Genomic DNA, 9,508 nt, shown 5'->3' with positions numbered 1-9,508 from the left:
CTCCGATTCGACTTCCGTCTTCGCCGTCGGACTCACCATTGGCTCCACTTTCCATTTAACCTCTAAATTTCTTAAAATTACAAAAAAATACCCCTAGTTCCCTCTCCTTTCGACCTCTTCCACATGAGACGAAAATGTGACGAATTGCTTCGTTTTATTCCGAATGTAATGCCAAACTCCCAATAAGCTTCCTAACAAGAAAAAATACATAAATTATTAGAAATAAAACCCGAAACGAACTAACTTATCCAAGTTAAGTGATCTCAATGTGGTATTTTAACGCCACATCATGAATCATGGGGGATTAGAATTTACTATTAGCTCGAAACCAACCACGTTCTAAACTAGGGTTTGTGGTTGCAATTGGAATAGCAATGGTGGAAACTAGGGTTTGTGGTTGGAATTGGAGTAGCAATGGTGGAAGGAGTTGGAGAAACATCAGATGGTTTTCTAACTACTAAAACATCATCTTCGTCTGAATTCACATCGAGAGAAAAGTAATCAGCAGCGACGGTTGAAGGAGAAATGAGATTGCTCGGGTTAGGCGGCGATGACGAAATCTGAGACCTATACACCGAGTAAGATTCCGGCGGCTGTTCAGCATCGAAAGATCGAATGCTGGTGGAAGTGATTGTTGAGTCGGAGAGGGTTTTGATGTAGATGGGTATTTTGGGAAGTAAACTATTAGAAAATGACCTGAATAGTAATTATCAATATTATTTCAAACGTCAACTATTATTATCCATAATATTTTGGTAACTTCCACTTAATAGGAAAAGATAAGATCTAGGTGTTTTTAGTTATTATGATAATTTTGTAAACCCAAATAGTAATTTTCCCTAAAAAGGATTATAATACAAACTTAATTTCTCCACCTCTCGCAACGGAAGTTCCTCAAGAAGGCTAGCTAACTAACTCTCCCAAAGATAGTCGTTCTAATAGTAGAAGGTTGTTTTATTCTAAAGTAACTTTTTGTCCATTGAAAATGATGATGACAGCTGAATGATTGGTGGGAACAGTAGTATTGCTGGGGGGGGGGGGGGGGGGGGGGAATGTCTATTCTTAGATAAAAATTTATTCAAATTTATAATAGTTATCGACCAACTAAAATCTTAAACTAGTTCAACAAAAAAAAACTAAAATCTTAAACCAAAGAAGTAGACATACAAATAACTTTATTGATGTAAAAAGTAGATTAAAATAAAGACGACAAAAATTCTCATGCAAAATTTTGTGATGCCTCAATTACCTTCAAAAGTTTTTTTTTATGAACTTCAAAAGGTTAAACATTGGTAAAAAAAAAATTTTTTTGTTGAAAGGTAATATATATTAGATAGAAATAAGAGTTCTATTACAATACAACTTACAAAGAAAATAAGGTACTTGTTTCCAAACCTTCGATCTGTTTTTCTTTCTTGCCCATTTTGCCAACTTATCTAGACAACAAGTATTTTTGCCCATTGGTAAAAATACTTGTTGTCTAGAAGATAAATATTTTAAAAAGCATAGGGATATACCAAGAGGGCGCTAAACAAATCTTTGCATCGGCTTTTGTACTATAATTTTAAGAGTTAATTCTATTTGGCCCCCTACTTTGTGACCAACTTCCTTTATGGCCCCCTTTTTTCGTAAATTCAAATATGGCCCCCTTTTCTTAACACCGTCAGTCAACTTTTGTGGTTAATCTTTTTGTTTCCATTATTACCCTTTTTTGTAAAAGAGATTTTGGAAATTCAAATTTGACCCCCGTAAAAAATGGGTTGCTTCCCAAAAAACCAGGCCGGTTTCGTCTGGTCTGGCCTGGTTTCCAGACAAAACCAGGCCGGTTTCGTCTGGAAACCAGTGCTCCGGCGAAGGGGTCCTCCCCTTCGCCGGAGCATTGTAGAGAGAGAGAAGGAGAACAGAAACGACGGAGAGAGAGAGAGAATAAAGAAGAAAGAGAAAGAAGAAGAAGAGAGAAGAAGAAAAGAAAAGAAAAAAAGAAGATGGTCACCAGAATTTTTGCCGCCCAGCGACCATTGCCGGAGAAGATGGTGAGGTGGCAGGTAAGTAATGACGTGGGCAGATTGGTGATGACATGGAAGTGAGATAAGTGTGTTTGGTATTTTTAAAAGAAATTCTGTTTTGACCCCTAATTTTTTTCTAAACAACTTAAGTTTTTTTTGGGAATTAACCCATTTTTTAAGGGGGTCAAATTTGAATTTCCAAAATCTCTTTTACAAGCAAGGGTAATAATGGAGACAAAAAGATTAACCATAAAAATTGACTGACGGTGTTAAGAAAAGGGGGCCATATTTGAGTTTACGAAAAAAAAAGAGGCCATAAAGGAAGCTGGTCACAAAGTAGGGGGCCAAATAGGAATTAACTCTAATTTTAAAGATATAAAGAAATTATATGTATACTGGTAAAAAAAAAATTATAATGCTTTACGTTTATAAAACTCAAATGGAATAGTTAGTGCACCAATTATGAATTTAATTTTGTCTTAGTTACAAACTCTATTTTAAGGTCTCTTTTGAGTGTCTTAAGTATTTTTATCATCAAATTTAATAATTGGACCTAGGGGTGGCAATTTGGTCCGAACCGGCAGTTTTTTTCTCAAACCCGCCCCTAATGGACGGGTTGTACCGACCCGTTGAATGAACGGTTCGGGTTTGGTATGAAGTTTAAAAAAATAATCGTGTTCGGGGCGGGTTTGATATTAGATAGTAAACTCCGCCCCGAACCGATTAGTACGATATATATTAAATATTTGTTTTATTTAAGGTTATGTTTCTAAAACTTTAATCTTACATTATCAATTTAACTATGTTATGTTTTATATTATTTAAGTAGTTGTAGTGTTTATGATTGATAAACTTAAAATCTTATAAAATTTTGTTAATGATTGTTATGTTACTTCAAACTAAAATAATTTTTGTGAAACAAAACACAAAATATTTTGTTTGAACCCGACCCGACTCGACTCATGTTATATTAAATGGAGCGGGGCGGTAATGGTTTACCAATTTTTAATTGGGACGGGTATGGTAATTGAATATTCACCTCGATTAATTATTGGGACGGTAATGGTAAAACTTTTTTTTTGCATTGTAATGGTAAAACACGTTTGCTAACGGGACGGAGTTGAGAAGGGGATGAACTGTCCCAAACCCGCCTCGTTGACATCCCTATATGGACCAATAGAAAATCTCTCTTTCAACTATCTTTTCTAATTAAATGTATGGTGCCATGTGTAAATATTCGAGTTTTTTTTGTGACCAATATATGGACAACCCAAATTTCTATGTGGACAACTGATGTTGGGTGTACAACCAAAATTCTTACGTGGACAACCATCCTACTTTCATTCTTATGTGGACAACCATCATACTTTCTCTCTCTAGAAATTCTTTGATATTGAAAAGACGAACAGAAGATGATGTTGGTTCGGGTGGTGTTGACGGCCATTTTTCTTATGATAAGATTTAGGTCGCCGATGAAAGACAACGATTCTTTGATTGATTATAAGATCTTAATAGTTATCGATATGGATCATCATCATCTTCATCACTATCTAGTTGATTAATCACAAAATCACTAAACTTTCCTTCTAAGTAATCACCACTTCGAGCATTTGAATTCCGATTTAAACCCATTTCTGCAATTCAGAAATAGATTAAACCTTCAAACTAACAACCCAAATCTAAATTGAGAATCAAACATAAGTAATATGAATCACTAAACAGGAGATAGTTGCAAAGATATTAACCTCAATGAATTTGAACAAGAAAAGGGTTTCTTTCTTAAACCCAGACTTAGTTGAAAACAAGATCTTGAATATGAATCAGAGAGCTTTGAGGGAAGAAGAACTGAAATGATAAAGAACCCAAGAAACCAGAGATTGAATCTTGAATTGAAAATGTTAATGAACTCAATTCGATATCCAAATTTACCACATACCCATTAAAATTCAGAAGCAGTGAAAAAATGGGTTATCTTCTTTCCCTGCAATTCTGCAATGTCACCTTCCTAGTGAAACCCTTTTGACAATAAAGGCTAAAGAAAAAAAAATTGATAAAGTGCTTTCTCCCCAATAAGCAAACCAAACTTCTATTTGATAATGTCTTTCAAAGCAAAATCTTTGATTTCACAATTCAACTTGCTCAAAGTTTGGCAACAATACATTACCAGAAGAAAGTTAGAGTGAGAGAGATTACTTGGATTTGAATTTAAAGTCAACCATGTATCTTTTTCTCTATATAAATCTTACTTCAGAGTCCACCATTTTTAATAGTTATCAATATGGATCATCATCATCTTCATCACTATCTAGTTGATCAATCACAAAACTATTAAGATCTTATAATCAAAGAAGGGAAGTTTTATAAGGCCTCCCCAATTTTGTTAAAAGGCCTCCCCATGAACCATTTTACTTGCTAAATTATCACTGAGGGGAGGCCTTTTAACAAAAATGAGGGGGCCCTATAAAACCTCCCATCAAAGAATTGCTGCCTTTCATCGGCAACCTAAATCTTATCATAGGAAAAATGGCCGTCAACACCACCGAACCAACATCATCTTCTGTTCGTCTCTCCAATATCAAAGAATTTCTAGAGAGAGAAAGTATGATGGTTGTCCACATAAGAATGAAAGTAGGATGGTTGTCCACGTAAGAATTTTGGTTGTACACCCAACATCAGTTGTCCACATAGAAATTTGGGTTGTCCATATATTGGTCACCTTTTTTTAGTGTTGCATTGAAGGACTTGAACTATAGATACTCAATTTAGTTATATAGGAAAGAGAATCTCAATTGAGACTTGACAAATAAATCAACTGAAGTTTTTTTTTAAATTTTGTATTGGAGATGCTCTTAGGGGAAGAATAAATAGGAGATTAAATTAGCCGTGAAGAGACGTAGAAAAGGTGTCCATTTTTGTATTAATTAGCCTAATTATGAGTAGGATTTTTTCTTTGTTTGGATAATAATTTATTTTAGGTTTTAAGTTTTGATGGAATTAATGATGGAGACGTTGGGATTTAGGGGAAGAAGAAAGAGGAGATTAAGTTAGTAGCGACTCGTGAGGATATAAAGAGGTGGTGATTAGTGTTGAAATTAGATGGATTTAAAGGCTACAATTGAAGTTGAATAGAGATAAACTGACTATATCATGGGGTGAAGGAATTCGCGTAATAGATTTAATGAGGGTAAACGAATTTTCATTTTTTAGGTAGGTAAGAGATCTAGTGGCCAATTTGAGAAAAATTTGTCAACCTTGGAATCAGTCAGAGATAAGAGACTTGATGCTGAATCACGTCTGAATGAATGGTACTACTTTATTTGTTCGCTGGAGTTTTCACGCCCAACCTGCAATAAACGGATACCTAGGTTGATTTTAAGATAAGAAGGGTGTCAATAATGATGAAATTTGATTACAATGTTCATTCTTAGATAACAAGGTTGATTCTAAGATAACAGGTTCACCTGCGCAGTCTACTCTTGCCTTCAATGCAACTTGGTTGCTGTAATGCTTGCGTCAGATAGAAAAGCTACTTCTGGTCGCCATTCCAACCTATTTCCGTACAAAATGCACGTGTTATGCACTTGATATTTGCATTCTTAACATCTCTGAGATTCTGACAAAGTCTGAAATACCTCTTTTAGAAATTGAAAATTCAGGGTTCTTCATAGTTTGGTAGATCTTGTACGCATTAGAGCCCAATGCACTTAGTTCTCCACTTTTTCCTCTGTGAGTCGAATAGGTTGTCATCGTCACTTCATGTTTTATCCTCCATATCTAGCCTACTGTCACTTCGAATTCACACATTTTATTAGTACATCAAGAGAAATCCAAACCTTCAACGTAAAATACTAGAAACTTCTTTAATGATATTTACTGTAGAAGAAAGGGACAATAACAAGGAACATTAAGTCAATGAAGATATTAAAAGTGTTTTATGAACAGATAATGATGTCATTACAACATACCATTTCATTTAAACGCACATTTTTCTGATACTTTAACTTTTTAAGGTAGAAAGATGTATTTTTCGGTTACCCAAGTATAGAGTAGGCATGTCTGTATTCACAATATTAGTAAGTAGTAACAATAACCTGAAATCAGCCAAGCTTCGAGCACGAAACAGAGGGCGTTATGTAAGTTACAGACTAGCATGTATATGATGCTCAAGCACATATTAGACTATAAAAAGATAGTCCCCCATACCCTAACATGAAGGGAATGAAGTTTTCAGTGTACATGTACAGAAAAATAACCACAGGTTGGGGGAGAGAATCATGAGTACCCATGTAAAAAATTTCATCAGAGAAGATAACAGTCACTACATATTAACTTCCAGTTCGTTGACTTCCCCAAGTTTAGCAATGAACTTATACAATACAACAAATATTAAAACCATAAATAAATTGGGATTTACTGCCAATTGCAATTACATATAGAAACTTGACATGATCAAAGTATTCTGTTCCCTTTCACAATTGGTGTAAGCTGGCTACTAACGCAAGTAAAACGAGTCTTATGAAACGACCACAATGATCATGCATTAATACCCAACCGGATGATGGAATTGAAGAAAGGTTATAAGCAGAGATGAAACAATAATAAAAGAAAGTGAAAAAATAATACCTCGTAAAACTTTAATGAAGTAAACTTTACGCTTGCTTTGATGATCAGTGAGAAATTTTCCAAAACTGACTAGTGTCTGAAATGTGATGATTCTTGACACACCCATAAACGAGATGAAGAAAATTTTCAAACCTTCCAATTAATACATCAAGGTACTTTTAAATCTGATTTAGGAGCATGACTAAACCACTGTAAATGCAATCCCAATCCTTCAAGGACATCATAGATCTTATCGGATCTTGAGTGAGATGTGTCTCCAACTAAAAATTTATGCACCTTATCATCGAGTTGTATCCAACTATATGCAGGTGTTTTCTGCACTCTCTTGTCCTTCATCATGTTCCTCACCTTCAAAGCTTCTTGTGGTCTCCCCGCACTATAATATGTATTGGAAAGAAGTACAAAGTTCCCCGAGTTCTTAGGCTCAAGAAGCAGTAACCTATTTGCCGCAAGCTCTGCAAGTTCAACATTTGAATGTGTCCTACAAGAACTCAACAAGGTACCCCAAATAACAGCATTTGGCTCTAGTTCCATTTTACAAATAAAATCGTACGCTTCTATCAACTTACCTGACTTACAAAAGAGATCCACCATACAAGCACAGTGTTCGATCTTTGGTACAATATCATATTCAGTGGTCATACTATCAAAGAACTTACATCCTAATTCGACAAACCCTGCATGTGTGCAAGCTGTCAATAATCCGACAAATGTTATATCATTTGGTTTTGTACCAAAACTCTTCATTTCAAGAAATAAATCAATGGCATCTTTTCCAAGTCCATTAATCGCCAAACCTCCAATCATCGAATTCCATGAAACAATATCTTTAGAAGTCATTACATCAAAATGTTGACGAGCTTTTCTAATGTTTCCGCATTTCGAGTACATGTCAATCAATGCAGATCCTACATAAACATTTGAAGCAAAACCCTGATTTTCTATATAAAGACCTATTTTTTCACCAACTTCTACCGAACCCAATTGAGCACAAGCTGATAGAATGCTAACAAGTGTGACATCATTGGGTTTAATGTTCTTACTTTTCATCCGCTCAAATAGCTCGAGTGCTTCATTTGGTCTTCCATTTTGAGCATAACCAGCTACCATGGCACTCCAAGTCACGATATCTTTACGACCCATCTGATCAAATTCTGCACGTGCCTCGTCCACAGCTCCACATTTCACATACATTTCCAAGATTGCAGTCGAAACTATCATATTTCTACACAAATTATAACTCTCAATAAACTGCTTTATTTTCAAACCCATTGCGATATCCCCTAATTTTGCACAAATCGATAACACAGTGACAAGAGTGATTTCATTTGGTTGACACTTCTCACTCTGCATTCTTTCAAAGATTCTCAACCCTTCAACACAATCTCCATTATGGGCATAGCAAGAAATCATGGAATTCCAAGTAACAATAGTTCTCTCAGGCATTTCATCAAACAGTTTCCGTGCTGCTAAAACATCACCAGATTTAGAATACCCAGATATTAAACAATTGTAAGAAATCGGATCCTTAACTGAAATTCCATGAAAAACACGATTAGCTGCACCCAAATCGCCAGTTTTGGCATAGAAATCAATCAAAGCAGTTTGAATAAAAACATTAGATTCAAACCCATAACTAATTACAAGAGAATGTACTTGTTTACCTTCTCTAATAGCAGATAACAAAGCACAAGATCTAAGAACAGGTGGAAAAGAGAAATAAGTAATCTGTGTATTAATTCGATGAATAAAAAAGAATGTTTCTAAAGCTTCTGTATTCAGAGATAATCTAGAATAAGATGTAATCATTGAATTACATATATTTGGATCTGGATGAGGAATTTGATCGAACAGTTTACGGGCATATTCTATAATGGAAGAATGTAAAAGCTTTCTAATGAAAACTGGAATGAGATTTGAGTAGTTTGTGATAATAAGTGTATGAATTTGCTTGAATTGATTGAGATGTAGAGAAGATCCAAGAAGATTTAATAGATGTTGGTCCATATGAAATGCCAAAATGAGAACTTTATTGGAAAAAAAAAGTAGTAGCCGTTTGAATTCGTAACTTGGAGGAAAATTAAATTGTTCTCTCGTCCGGAAGGACTAACGGAGAGGGGATTGAGCAGAAGTCCTTTAAATTGAGGGTTAATAATTCAAGGCCATACAAATATAAGGAGCAAATAAAACACTTAGGTTCAAAGTTGGCAAATGGCCCAAATTTTTTTTTTTTTTTTGGAAATTCGACTAAGATATACGTTAGTCGTTACAAGGCATTGATACATCATGAAGATGTAATACGCACGATTACCGCCTAATTTAAACTAAGAATGAAAGAGGCCTAAAACCCCAACAACAAAGATACCCCCTCAAAAAAAAAAAAAAAACAACAAAGATGCCTAGTGGGAGTTATTCGTGCAGAACTTTTATCAGATCTTCAAAGTTCTTAAGACCTTTGAAGTTTGGCGTTATTGGTTTTGATTTTTTTTTAGAGCTTCGAAGTTTCGTGTTATTGGTTCATACCTTTATTTAAGAACTTTAAAGTTTCGTGTTATTGGTTCAGATTTTTTATTAAGAACCGAGACTCGATCTTGATGACAAACCTGACAAATTATTAGATTATTATAGCCTAAATTACATTAGATAAATCTTGATGACAATCTGCTTCCACCGAGACTCGATCCCACGACCTCATAGGCTTAAGAGGGGTGTCCAACCACTGCACCAAAAGTTGGTGGACCAATCATTGTACTTTTGCATCTTCAAAAGTTACCCACTTTATCCATACACCCCATTGTGTAACATATTGTTGTATGAAACATAAATCCTCCTGAATGCAACGTACTTCTCATTTGTATATCACCTAATGTTCGATGTAT

The 9,508-nt window shown here is 35.0% G+C and overlaps 1 pseudogene across 3 annotated transcripts; it reads right to left on the bottom strand.

Annotated features, from left to right (window-relative positions):
• Nucleotides 1-4,948: 4,948 nt before the first annotated feature.
• On the bottom strand, nucleotides 4,949-9,093 carry LOC147557724 (pentatricopeptide repeat-containing protein At1g08070, chloroplastic pseudogene; annotated as a pseudogene). 3 transcript variants are annotated; one of them, XR_015234180.1, is made up of 4 exons: nucleotides 6,630-8,879; nucleotides 5,639-5,794; nucleotides 5,468-5,555; nucleotides 4,949-5,350 (listed from the first exon to the last, which is right to left on the bottom strand). The product of XR_015234180.1 is annotated as a pentatricopeptide repeat-containing protein At1g08070, chloroplastic pseudogene, transcript variant X1 (transcript). The 3 variants fall into 3 exon arrangements; XR_015234181.1 differs by having other exon boundaries at nucleotides 5,639-5,788; nucleotides 6,630-8,731; XR_015234182.1 differs by lacking the exon at nucleotides 4,949-5,350 and having other exon boundaries at nucleotides 5,377-5,555; nucleotides 5,639-5,788; nucleotides 6,630-9,093.
• Between the last annotated feature and the right edge of the window lie 415 nt (nucleotides 9,094-9,508).

The sequence above is a fragment of the Eschscholzia californica genome, unplaced genomic scaffold, assembly GCF_041429995.1.
Source record: "Eschscholzia californica isolate CP2 unplaced genomic scaffold, dmEscCali1.0.p SCAF_2, whole genome shotgun sequence".
In the NCBI taxonomy this organism is placed as follows: Eukaryota; Viridiplantae; Streptophyta; class Magnoliopsida; order Ranunculales; family Papaveraceae; genus Eschscholzia; species Eschscholzia californica.
Note: the sequence above shows the minus strand (reverse complement) of the source record. Positions and strands in the feature narration are given on the sequence as shown.